Source organism: Pseudophryne corroboree, chromosome 5, assembly GCF_028390025.1.
Source record: "Pseudophryne corroboree isolate aPseCor3 chromosome 5, aPseCor3.hap2, whole genome shotgun sequence".
NCBI lineage: Eukaryota > Metazoa > Chordata > Amphibia > Anura > Myobatrachidae > Pseudophryne > Pseudophryne corroboree.
The window spans coordinates 236233560-236247352 of NC_086448.1; positions in this window are offsets into that span (position 1 = coordinate 236233560).

Sequence of the window (13793 nt, forward strand, 5' to 3'; positions counted from 1 at the left end):
GTGAAAGGATATCACTGTCGGACATTACTGGGCTGAAGTAGTTTCATCGGAGAACCGGCTAAGTGCAATATAAGTGCAAAGATCGCAATCTAATAATGATGAGTCATTATTAGATTGCGATCTTTGCACTCATATTAGGCCTTGTATGTGGATTAAAATAATTATATAGGTTGAATTCATTTCTATGGAGAACGAGATATTAGACCAAGATTGATGGTAGCTTTGAGGTAGTGCATTGGTTTACCATAGCGTAGGCTATGAGTTTGATCCCCAGATGGTGTATAAATTCCCTAGTTTCATAAGAGAGGATTGTTTTTTGTATAGATTTGTTTTATTTTTATTTAATTTTATTGCAGTTGCGTATATGCATGCAAATTATTATTTATATTATTTATTTACATTATTTATGTATATTCTTAAACATGATTATGGATTTAAAATAAAATATACGTGTATATACATATTATATTATATTTTCTTTATGCAAGGATTAGTTTTGCTTGTATACGGGAGTAGATTTATTATATATGGATATATATTTATATTATTTTATTTTTTAGGTGTATGTAATTTTGTAGACAGGCGGGCATATAATGATTTAATGCTGGATGTTTAATTAGGATAAAGGTGAGCAAAGAGGTGGATCAGGAGGTGGATCTAAGACAGGTGTTTTGTATTCATGTGGATGATTGCACCAATTGGCTATGAGGCTGTTATTTAAAAAAGGCTACATTTATACAGTTCTTCACTCTATGAGGAAGCTCCAACTGGGAGCGAAACGTGTTAGAGAAAGTGCCCTATTTGTGACCCAGTTGACACCATTCATTGTCCCTCCTTGGTGTGAGCATTTGTGCATCGCTGCTGTTTGCGCTGACAAGTGGGAGAAGGGAGGACGCTATATGCGGCGGCTGGAAGACGGGAGCTTAATCAGCTGGTAGGCGCCTGCGGTGCGCCGAGCTCCGGGAGCCGGACATCATCCTCCAAAGCCACAAGGTGTGTGCACCGTATATTTGTGAGGCTATTAAGCGGGAGACGGAGGACGCCACTTGCGGTGCTTGGAAAACGGGAGCACAATCAGCAACTAGGCGCTTGCGGTGCACCGAGCCCCGGGTGCCTGACTTTATCCTCCGGACTTGTAAGACATCTCTCCCATTAGTGAGAACTTACTCCACTGTGAGCACACGGTTAATTACCTGCATTGGTAAAAAAACTCCATTTATGCTTTATTATAAGGTATCCAATTCAAGGGTCAATTTATAGCAAACCGTACGGGACTGTCCTATTTAAGAATAAAATAAGTCCATTAATATTTTTGCCATATCGGATCAGTCCACTGTGGTCAATATAGAAATATAGATAGATGATCCACCTCTTATGCTTAATCACTAATATTTCCATTTTTTATTGGGGGTTTTATATGCGCATATTAATTTTTGGATGTTAGTATTCTGTATATGATTGATTTTATAGATATTAAAAATATTATAAAGTAATTAATGTATTGAGTACATTCATGTCCTGTTGCCTCAATTTGATTCCATTAGCGCGAGGGGATATAGTATATTAAGTTGGTGAAGTGAACTGAGAAAAATTTATATAGAAGATAATTTTTATAAATAAAAATGTTAAAATTGGCATGTGCATACGTATACACCCACTTTGCTATGAAGTTCCTCAAAAGTTCTGGTGCAACCAATTACCTTCACAAGTCACATAATTAGTGAAATTAAGTCCACCTGTGTGCAATCTAAGGGCCTAATTCAGAGTTAATCGCAGCAGCAAATTTGTTAGCAGTTGGGCAAAACCATGGGCACTGCAGGGGGGGGAAGATATAACATGTGCAGAGAGAGTTGTGCAGGGAGGTGTGACCAGTGATTTGGGAACTTAACTCTCTGTCACTGCCACCTTCCTCCATATCTACTTGATTACCTGCTCCAAAGCTGTTTCATTGCCACCTCCCTGCATATCTCTATGACTTCCTCCTCCATAGCACTCTACTTACCGATTCCACCGATGTGTTTGTCTCCCTTGAGTACAAGCGGCACTGTGTACCTTGGGTAGTGGCAGGTCTCCCTTCTCATCAGCACATGCAGCAGCAGGTCCCCTCTTCTGGTTTTTGTGGGATCGTGATGTAGGGCAACAGCATCAGAGAGGGGAAGAAAAGGTGAGAGGAGGGTCTGGATTGACTAGACTGCCTCCTGCTAGTACTGTGCTGACAGTGCTGCTTGCATACCCATTCATTGCACCACACTGCCGCAGGTCTCTGTTTAAGAAAATAAAATGTCAGAAACAAGATGTGGGTGGGAACGTGTGCACCCGACTCCCCTCATCTGACAGTGGGGGTCATTCCGAGTTGATCGCACGTACTGTAGCAACTTTTTGCTGCTCATGCTATCAACTAGACGCCGCCTATGGAGGAGTGTATTTTAGCATAGGAAGGCTGCAAACGCTTGTGCATCCCTGCTATGCTAAAAAAGTTTTGTGCAAAACAAGACTAGCCCTGCAGTTACTTACCCTGTGCAATGGATCCAACAATGAAGGTCCCGGAGTTGACGTCAGACATCCGCCCTCCAGACGCCTGGACATGCCTGCGTTCGCTGCTCCACTCCCAGAAAATGGTCAGTTGACGCCTCGGAATGCCTTCCGCCTGTTACTCTTTTAGCGGTCGTGGTAGCGATCGCTTTCGTTGTTATTCATGTCATTGCCCAGCGACGGCCGTCGCTGGGCAACGGTGCGCGTGCGCATTGCGGCCGGCGCACATGTGCAGAACCGACCCGTTCACACTGCTGCGACAAACAGCAGCATGTGAACGGGTCGGAATGACCCCCACTGTCTCCAGTCACCACACACACAGCCTATGTGTCCCCCCCCACAGCCTGTGTGCCCCCAGTTACCACACATATTACAGTATGTCCTCAGAAGTCAGAATACACACACAAACAGCCTACAATCCCCACAGTCACCACACACAGCCCGTCCCCTTCAGTCACCCAACCCCCCCACACACACAGCCTGTTAACCCAAGTCACCACAGATGCACACAGCCTGCCCCCTCCAGTCACACACCTTCACACACCTTCACACACACACACACACACACACACACACACACACACACACACACACGCACACAGCCTGTCCCCTGCAGACACACACACACACACACACACACACACACACACACACACACACATAACACAAATATTAACTCCAGGTTCCCACAGAGAGAGGCAGGGCAGGCAGGGGAAGGGCTGCACACAGATGACCGCCGAACCCCAGGCCATGTTGTGCCTAATCATGGACCCTTACGCCCCCTTTTAAAAAAACCTATGCAGGCTGGAGGCAGAACTGGCCCGGGAGAGGAGGAGGCGGTGCTGGAGAAAGGATATGGCCAGCACCAGCAGAGAAGTCAGGAGTTAGGACTCCAGTAAACTGCCACTGCCAGCAAAACTGCTGCTGCCCCCTGAGCCATCCCCTAGCCTTGGAATGTATGCCCCTTTGCATGCCAAATGCCCTAGGCATTTCCCTATTGCTGGGACCGGCTCTGTAACTGGGCCAGTAAAGTTGCTTCTTGAGAAAACACCTGACCATACAGCTGTAGGAGCCAGCCCAGCAACAAGCTCCAGAATGGAGCAGAAGGACAGCCTAGCGGAAACTCGCATGGTATCCCAGCAGCCCAATCCACCCCTGGTAGTGCTGTCCGGAGGACAGGAGCCCGCAGTGATTTGGCAGGACTCCAGCAAAGCTGTGTGACATTAGCTGGAAGGTCAGATTCATAAGATTACGCCATCTGCAACATGCAGAATCAACGTTCACCAGTGGGTCCCATCTCACAGTCCAGCAGCAGTGATGCATGCACCATTTCTTGTTGCAGCGCAGGCCGAGAGGTACCAGGCTGGAGCCATCCTGTCCCCTATTGCAGGTGTTAGCATGGCTCCTAGGACAGAGCTGATTAACTCTGCAGCAGAGCTCCGTTGGAAGACTAGAGATCACACTTGGATAATGCTGTGAATCACACAGGTGCTGCTGTACCTGCAGGTGCCCCTTCGGGACTTAGAGCCCAGAGGCAGGTGTCTCCATTGCCTCTGGAAGTTATGCCCCTGCTTCAGTCACCGGAACCAGAACTGTAACTAGAAATGTTTTAGTGCTTGAGGTAATAATCTCTTTTGATGACCCAGACCCTCAGTTGTAACTGAATGAACCTAAAATATTGATTCCTTGTGCCCTCTCTCTCTCACAGCTCTAGTAACTGCGCTACTGGAAACCATGAGAGGACCTCAGTCCAGTTTTATTTGAAAGTGGTCTGAAAGTGTAGTATCTATTATATACTGAACATGCTACTATTCAGACCCTCTCCTGGGAAAGTGGAACAAAGATGTACACCTAGGGGGATACACACCTAGAGATGTGTGCTGAGCTATCTATCACAGACCGCTCAGCACACATCTCTCCCACCTGCTCAGCACTTGGTGCGATGTGTGCTGAGCGAGGTGGGGGGGCCACTCGCTTCACACAGTGCTGAAGTGAGTGACCTGCTAGATTGAGCCTGCATGCAGGCTCAATCTAGCTCCGGCAATAACGATGCGCGGACCATCGCTGGGGGGCATACGTACGAGAGATCCGTGCTTAACTTCTAAGCAATCTAGTCAGATTGCTTAGATTTTAAGAACGGATCTCTCCGTGTGTACCGCCTGTACAGTAATTGTTATCCATTTGTGCAGCACATTTTATATATGCTGTCTAAACAGAGAAAATGCACGCCCTTCCTTGGTGACAGGTTCATTTTACCGATTATATGTCAGTAAGCATAACAGAATACTTACATATAGCTGTTATTTCTGGAAGAGGTGCTATTTATTGCTTATTGTCTGTTTTTCTGTGTAATAATCTTCCTCCCTGTATAAAGTATAGGTATAATGACTAATGTCACAACTCAGGTAGCCCTGAGTGTCTTAAATGTCACAATATGAAACAATGTATGATGCATATTTCTCGTATGTAAGATTCAGTTACAAACAGCTGGGAAATTAATAAACTTCACCTGCAGCGATTATGAATTCATTCTGACAAGTAGCTAAAATGTCACGCAGACTTTCTGTGCACTTTTTCAGCTACTAAGACACTTCCCTAGGAATATAGAAGTGTTATCTGTTGTCCATACTAAGAATTCAGCAAATCAATTTGACACATTTTACAATTTTTTCTCAAGCTAAAGTGCATTAAGTTTGTTCATTAAAATGTTATTTTGCAAAATGAATTGCATATAGGATTACAATGTTTTGGGGAAAACTGATTTTTGTGAAAGCTTTGCTTTGAGGACCTCATTCAGCAAGGATTGCAGTTTCTGTTAAAAAGCAGTTGCTGCGATCAAATATTTGCCGCCCAGAAATAGAGAAAAAAACGCCCATTGCAGAAATTGCAACGCATAGCAATGTGTGTTCTGGTCGCAAAACCATACGCAATTACCAGAACAGCAACAGATTTTTCCCATCTGCGCTAGGCAAGGTCATCCACAATTTTGTCTGGTAGTGGTCATCACTGACTTCAGAGGCCCTCCTTAAAAACACCTGTGTACGCCTGTGTTTCCACCCAGAAACACCGGCTTCCTGTCAGTCAAACAGTGGCTACATTGCGATTACATTCTGTATGGAATTTCTGTTACTATTTCCCATCATGCGTGCGCAATGCAAACGTTGCGCATGCACAGTCGTTCTATGTGGGACTATGGAGGGATTAGGTATTCAAGAAATGGGTGCAGGGTGTGCGGTGTTGGCCCCACTGGACTGAGAGGCCCGTGTGCATCACGCATCTTGCACCCATTATAGTTAGGGAGTGTGTCACACCTCATGGAGGTGTGAGGCAGAATGTGGAGGTGAGGGGGCAGAGACAAAGACAGGGGGGAGACTGGGGCAGACATCCAAGGTGGTAGGGAGGGAACATAAAGCTACAGACACAGGGAGTGAGATTCCTGTTCTACTGTACTTACTGTGTCTGCAGCATTCTTCCCTGGCTTTACGCCTGACCTCCATGCTCCAGCGTAGATCACAGGTCTGCTGTGGTAGCTTCAGTGCTGCTAGCGCTGACTGGAGAGTTAATCATACTTGTCTTCTCTCCCGGAATGGCCGGGAGGCTCCTGAAAATCCAGTGGTACTCCTGGCCACCCGGAAATGTGGGCAAGTCTCATCCCCTGGTGGGATAAGCCAGCAAGTATGAAGTTAATTAACAAATGACTCATCACTTGGCTGTGTGAGGAGTCATTCATGTAGCTCTCCGGCCAGTGCTAGCAGCTTGCGCTGTGCTGTGGGAGTGTAATTATTTATGAAATAACATTGAATTTGACAGCAGATAAGAGCCACTTGGCCCATCTATTTTGCCCATGTATGCACACTTGCATACACAGGTTATTTTTTTGTCGGGATACAATTAACCTACCAGTATATTTATGGAGTGTGTGAGGAAACAAAGCACCCAGGGAAAAGCCACACAAGTATGGGGAGAATATACAAACTCCACACAGTTAGGGTTGCGGTAGGAATTAAACACATGATCTCAGTGCTGTGAGGCAGTAATGCTAATCATTGCACCATTCATACTGCCCTCTGGCGTCGTCCAGGCCCCCTCTGCTGCCCAGGCCCGGTATGAGAGCACCGGCTGTTCACCCTGATTGCAACCCTAAGCCAAGCATCATACTTTTACATAAAACCATAATACTAGCAAAGAAGAGCAGCAGCCAGCAGCAGTTCTCTACAGCTGAGGGTATCTCCTGTCTGATAAGTACAGTAACAATTTACAGATGTGTCTACTGACACCTTTCCTATTTTGCTCAGTTTGGCATGCCATGCATAATAAGGCACTCAAGGCCACACTGTTTTTCCATGAGTAGCCAGGGCCGGCGACAGGGGGGGTCAAAGGGGACAACTGTACCGGACCCCAAGGATCAGAGGGGCCCCAAGTATATGCCACTTAGTGCCCAGCAGGGATGTGAGCCATCTTGTCCAAATAGGACAGCGAGCTGTAGGTGGTGTGGGTGCAGCTTCAGAGTGACAGGAGCCTCTCACACACAGTGACTGTGTGCGTTCGCTCTTCCGGTTCCAACTCTGTTGTGGGCAGTTACGGGACATGTCAGCAGCCCCGCTGGCCAGGATTCCCGTGCATAGGCAAACGCAGGGGGGGGGGGGAGGGGGGGTTCCAGTTGCACGGAAACCCCCCTCCTCTTGGCAAGTGGCTCACATTATGACAACAATAGCAATGGTATATAATATGATTATTACTAGATCTGCTGGCAAATCATGCAGTTTAAGGGACAGGGCAGGTCTGCTGCACATACCCAGTGGCAGCAGCTTCTTCTACCAAGTTTGCTGTGTGTGCGGATCTGAGTCTTCAATCACTGCACTGGACCAGACAGTAGCTATCAGGAAAAAGAGACGGGAACCTTACCACGAGGTGGGAAAATGTGTGCAGTACTGGTTCTATTATATTTGTGTATTAATTAATTAATTTATTTATTTATTATGGTACAGTATGTTTTCCTGACCACTTTGTTTGATACAGCCTATACTAGAGACCATCTATAGTGATAAATATTAATACTGTACTCCATATAGTATCCAGAGTATAAAAACTAGACCAATGTTTATATTAATGTCCAGGGTCAGTACTAGGTTCTTCTGCCGCTCCCCCAGACTCCCGCACTTGCTCAAACGTTCTGCAGAGTGGGAGATTGACATTTGGAAACCCCCCTCTAGAAATCCTGCGTTTGCCACTGCCGTGCCCTGCGCTGGCCTCTTCTGGTGGGGTTTGAGGGCCACATGGTACCTGCTGTGTGGTGTTCGGGTCTGGGGAGTGGGGAGTGCAGTGCAGGTGAGCCTCTCCCTGGGATAAGAGTGGATTGGTGAGGGGATACCAGGCTTTGGGATGAGGTGGGGGAGCTGGGAATGCAGCATGGAGTCATTAGGCAGAGACAGACTGTGGGGTATGTGGGAGGAAGGAGAGAGGGAGACACAGACTGTGGTATGTGGGGGGAAGGAATGAGATATATACATATTAATATATCTGAATAAATATATATATGTATATTTATTTAATAACCGTTTCTGAGGGGGCCCCAGAGATATCACTGCACGTGGCCCCAAGATTTCTGTTGCCGGCCCTGTGAGTAGCGAGTGGATGGATTAATTTTTTTTTTGCCATTATATAATATGTATAAAGTAGAATATTAACGAATCAAATTAAGAATAAAACAACAACAAAGCTTGACTAAATCTCTGAGTCTATGGCATGCCATGCCATGCCATACATGGCAAGAAAAAAGAAAGGTGTATGTGGACACATCTGTACAACACTACTACCCTTTATATTCTTGGATTTCTATCTGTGATAGAAAGAAATCTTTTCCTCCAGTATTCCAAATAGTTCTGTGAAATGAAGTGTTCTGAGTACACATAACTTGTGAAACAGTAATCTTGTCGTTTTCTTATTCTTTCCTTTTACATATTGCATTTTGTGCATCATGATTTGTATTTCTAAGACAATCATGAGTAAATTGAAATATAATACTGTTCAGCAAAGGTTTGGCATGTAGAATATAGGGTTCAGGGATGTTAATCACTGCTGCTTGCATCAGACAGCTTTATTAAGATCAATGTTTTTTGTCTCAAAATTAGATCGGACCTAAAGCAAACTTCCCAGCAGTTATTAGTACAAGTCCACATTTTCTGGAAAAATCAGATACCTTCACGTGTTTGGCAAAAGCTGGGAGTTACACAATATCCATATCATTTTTCACAGCTTTGTCATTAGCTGGTAATGATTTGATTATTTTGCAGATGAATCACAGTATAAATCTCTTTCACAAACACTACTTTCAAATATTAATCAAAACCATTAAGGCAAAGCAGTCAGTGCAAATTAAAAAATTTGCATGTCTAAATTAAAAATTACTGTAATACATCATAAATAAATCTCAGAAATTCTCTGTAGTCTCCCATTCTGTGTTTATAATAAGCTTAAGAAATATTTTCTTTTTAATAATGAAATGTGCATATATCTTCACTGGTTTATTCATGAATAGAAAAATTAATAGGGTTAATAGACCAAAGTTCATGGACATTTATTCTAAAGAAACACGTAAGTGCTTTTTGTTTACATGGCGTAAATAGCATAATCATGTTGTAACCAAGAAAATACTTTATTGCTCTAATGTCTGCTAGATTGATCTATGCTAATATTTTATTAGGTATTTAGCAAATAATAGCAATCACAGCTAGTTTTGCACATAATGAACAAGATCTTTAGAGTGAAGAAAAGCACTAGTTTTAAGTAGTGATGAGCGGGTTCGGATCCTCGGGATCCGAACCCGCCCGAACTTCACCTTTTTTTTCACGGGTCCGAGCAACTCCAAACCTCCCGCCTTGCTTGGTTAACCCGAGCGCGCCCGAACGCTATCATCCCGCGGTCGGATTGTTGCGAGATTCGTATTCTATATAAGGAGCCGCGCGTCGCCGCCATTTTTCACTCGTGCATTGGAGATGATCGTGAGAGGACGTGGCTGGCGTCCTCTCAGTTTCTATGTTCTGTGGGCTGCAAATTGTGCTGCAAATATCTGTGCTCAGTGTGCTGCAAATATCTGTGCTCAGTGTGCTGCAAGTGCAAATATCTACGTTCTCTGCCTGAAAAACGCTCCATATCTGACTGTGCTCAGTGTGCTGCAAATATCTGTGCTCAGTGTGCTAATTGCTTTATTGTGGGGACTGGGGACCAGCAGTATTATATAGTAGGAGGACAGTGCAGAGTTTTGCTGACCAGTGACCAGTGACCACAAGTATTATACGTTCTCTGCCTGAAAAACGCTCCATATCTGTGCTGCATTGTAGTATATAGTAGGAGGACAGTGCAGAATTTTGCTGACCACCAGTATAACTATATATATAGCAGTACGGTACAGTAGTCCACTGCTCTACCTACCTCTGTGTCGTCAAGTATACTATCCATCCATACCTGTGGTGCATTTCAGTTTTGCACAGTTAGCTGACCACCAGTATATACTATATAGCAGTACGGTACAGAAGGCCACTGCTCTACCTACCTCTGTGTCGTCAAGTATACTATCCATCCATACCTGTGGTGCATTTCAGTTTTGCACAGATAGCTGACCACCAGTATATACTATATAGCAGTACGGTACAGAAGGCCACTGCTCTACCTACCTCTGTGTCGTCAAGTATACTATCCATCCATACCTGTGGTGCATTTCAGTTTTGCACAGTTTGCTGACCACCAGTATTTAATATATAGTAGTACGGTACAGTAGGCCACTGCTCTACCTACCTCTGTGTCGTCAAGTATACTATCCATCCATACCTGTGGTGCATTTCAGTTTTGCACAATTTGCTGACCACCAGTATATAATATATAGCAGTACGGTACAGTAGTCCACTGCTCTACCTACCTCTGTGTTGTCAAGTATACTATCCATCCATACCTGTCGTGCATTTCAGTTTTGCACAGTTTGCTGACCACCAGTATATACTATATAGCAGTACTGTACAGAAGGCTACTGCTCTACCTACCCCTGTGTCGTCAAGTATACTATCCATCCATACATGTGGTGCATTTCAGTTTTGCACAGTTTGCTGACCACCAGTATATACTATATAGCAGTACGGTACAGTAGGCCACTGCTCTACCTACCTCTGTGTCGTCAAGTATACTATCCATCCATACCTGTGGTGCATTTCAGTTTTGCACAGTTTGCTGACCACCAGTATATACTATATAGCAGTACGGTAAAGAAGGCCACTGCTCTACCTACCTCTGTGTCTTCAAGTATACTATCCATCCATACCTGTGGTGCATTTCAGTTTTGCACAGTTTGCTGACCACCAGTATATACTATATAGCAGTACGGTACAGTAGGCCACTGCTCTACCTACCTCTGTGTCGTCAAGTATACTATCCATCCATACCTGTGGTGCATTTCAGTTTTGCACAGTTTGCTGACCACCAGTATATACTATATAGCAGTACGGTACAGTAGGCCACTGCTCTACCTACCTCTGTGTCGTCAAGTATACTATCCATCCATACCTGTGGTGCATTTCAGTTTTGCACAGTTTGCTGACCACCAGTAAATAACATATAGCAGTACGGTACAGTAGGCGACTGCTCTACCTACCTCTGTGTTGTCAAGTATACTATCCATCCATACCTGTGGTGCATTTCAGTTTTGCACAGTTAGCTGACCACCAGTATATACTATATAGCAGTACGGTACAGAAGGCCACTGCTCTACTTACCTCTGTGTCGTCAAGTATACTATCCATCCATACCTGTGGTGCATTTCAGTTTTGCACAGTTTGCTGACCACCAGTATATACTATATAGCAGTACGGTACAGAAGGCCACTGCTCTACCTACCTCTGTGTCGTCAAGTATACTATCCATCCATACCTGTGGTGCATTTCAGTTTTGCACAGTTTGCTGACCACCAGTATATACTATATAGCAGTACGGTACAGTAGGCCACTGCTCTACCTACCTCTGTGTCGTCAAGTATACTATCCATCCATACCTGTGGTGCATTTCAGTTTTGCACAGTTTGCTGACCACCAGTATATAACATATAGCAGTACGGTACAGTAGGCCACTGCTCTACCTACCTCTGTGTCGTCAAGTATACTATCCATCCATACCTGTGGTGCATTTCAGTTTTGCACAGTTTGCTGACCACCAGTATATACTATATAGCAGTACGGTACAGAAGGCCACTGCTCTACCTACCTCTGTGTCGTCAAGTATACTATCCATCCATACCTGTGGTGCATTTCAGTTTTGCACAGTTTGCTGACCACCAGTATATACTATATAGCAGTACAGTACAGAAGGCTACTGCTCTAGCTACCTCTGTGTCGTCAAGTATACTATCCATCCATACCTGTGGTGCATTTCAGTTGTGCGCAGTATATATAGTAGTAGGCCATTGCTATTGATATATTACTGGCATAAAATTCCACACATTAAAAAATGGAGAACAAAAATGTGGAGGGTAAATAGGGAAAGATCAAGATCCACTTCCACCTCGTGCTGAAGCTGCTGCCACTAGTCATGGCCGAGACGATGAAATGCCATCAACGTCGTCTGCCAAGGCCGATGTCCAATGTCATAGTAGAGAGCATGTAAAATCCAAAAAAATAAAGCTCAGTAAAATGACCCAAAAATGTAAATCAAAATCGTCTGAGGAGAAGCGTAAACTTGCCAATGTGCCATTTGCGACACGGAGTGGCAAGGAACGGCTGAGGCCCTGGCCTATGTTCAAGGCTAGTGGTTCAGCTTCACCTGAGGATGGAAGTACTCATCCTCCTGCCAGAAAACTTAAAAGAGTTAAGATGGCAAAAGCACAGCAAAGAACTGTGCGTTCTTCTAAACCACAAATCCCCAAGGAGAGTCCAATTGTGTAGGTTGCGATGCCTGACCTTCCCAACACTGGACGGGAAGAGGTTGCTCCTTCCACCATTTGCACGCCCCCTGCAAGTGCTGGAAGGAGCACCCGCAGTCCAGTTCCTGATAGTCAAATTGAAGATGTCACTGTTGAAGTACACCAGGATGAGGATATGGGTGTTGCTGGCGCTGGGGAGGAAATTGACAAGGAGGATTCTGATGGTGAGGTGGTTTGTTTAACTCAGGCACCCGGGGAGACACCTGTTGTCCGTGGGATGAATATGGCCATTGACATGCCTGTTCAAAATACAAAAAAAATCACCTCTTCGGTGTGGAATTATTTCAACAGAAATGCGGATAACAGGTGTCAAGCCGTGTGTTGCCTTTGTCAAGCTGTAATAAGTAGGGGTAAGGACGTTAACCACCTAGGAGCATCCTCCCTTATACGTCACCTGGACCGCATTCATCAGAAGTCAGTGACAAGTTCAAAAACTTTGGATGACAGCGGAAGCAGTCCACTGACCACTAAATCCCTTCCTTTTGTAACCAAGCTCCTGCAAACCACACCACCAACTTCCTCAGTGTCAATTTCCTCCTTACACAGGAAAGCCAATAGTCCTGCAGGCCATGTCACTGTCAAGTCTGACGAGTCCTCTCCTGCCTGGGATTCCTCCATTGCATCCTTGAGTGTAACGCATACTGCTGCTGACGCTGCTGTTGTTGCTGCTGGGAGTCGATCGTCATCCCAGAGGGGAAGTCGGAAGACCACTTGTACTACTTCCAGTAAGCAATTGACTGTCCAACAGTCCTTTGCGAGGAAGATGAAATATCACAGCAGTCATCCTGCTGCAAAGCGGATAACTCAGGCCTTGGCAGCCTGGATGGTGAGAAACATGTTTCCGGTATCCACCGTTAATTCACAGGGAACTAGAGACTTGATTGAGGTACTGTGTCCCCGGTACCAAATACCATCTAGGTTCCATTTCTCTAGGCAGGCGATACCAAAAATGTACACAGACCTCAGAAAAAGAGTCACCAGTGTCCTAAAAAATGCAGTTGTACCCAATGTCCACTTAACCACGGACATGTGGACAAGTGGAGCAGGGCAGACTCAGGACTATATGACTGTGACAGCCCACTGGGTAGATGTATTGCCCCCAGCAGCAATAACAGCAGCGGCGGCACCAGTAGCAGCATCTCGCAAACGCCAACTCTTTCCTATGCAGGCTACGCTTTGTATCACCGCTTTCCATAAGAGGCACACAGCTGACAACCTCTTATGGAAACTGAGGAACATCATCGCAGAATGGCTTACCCCAATTGGACTCTCCTGGGAATTTGTGACATCGGACAACGCC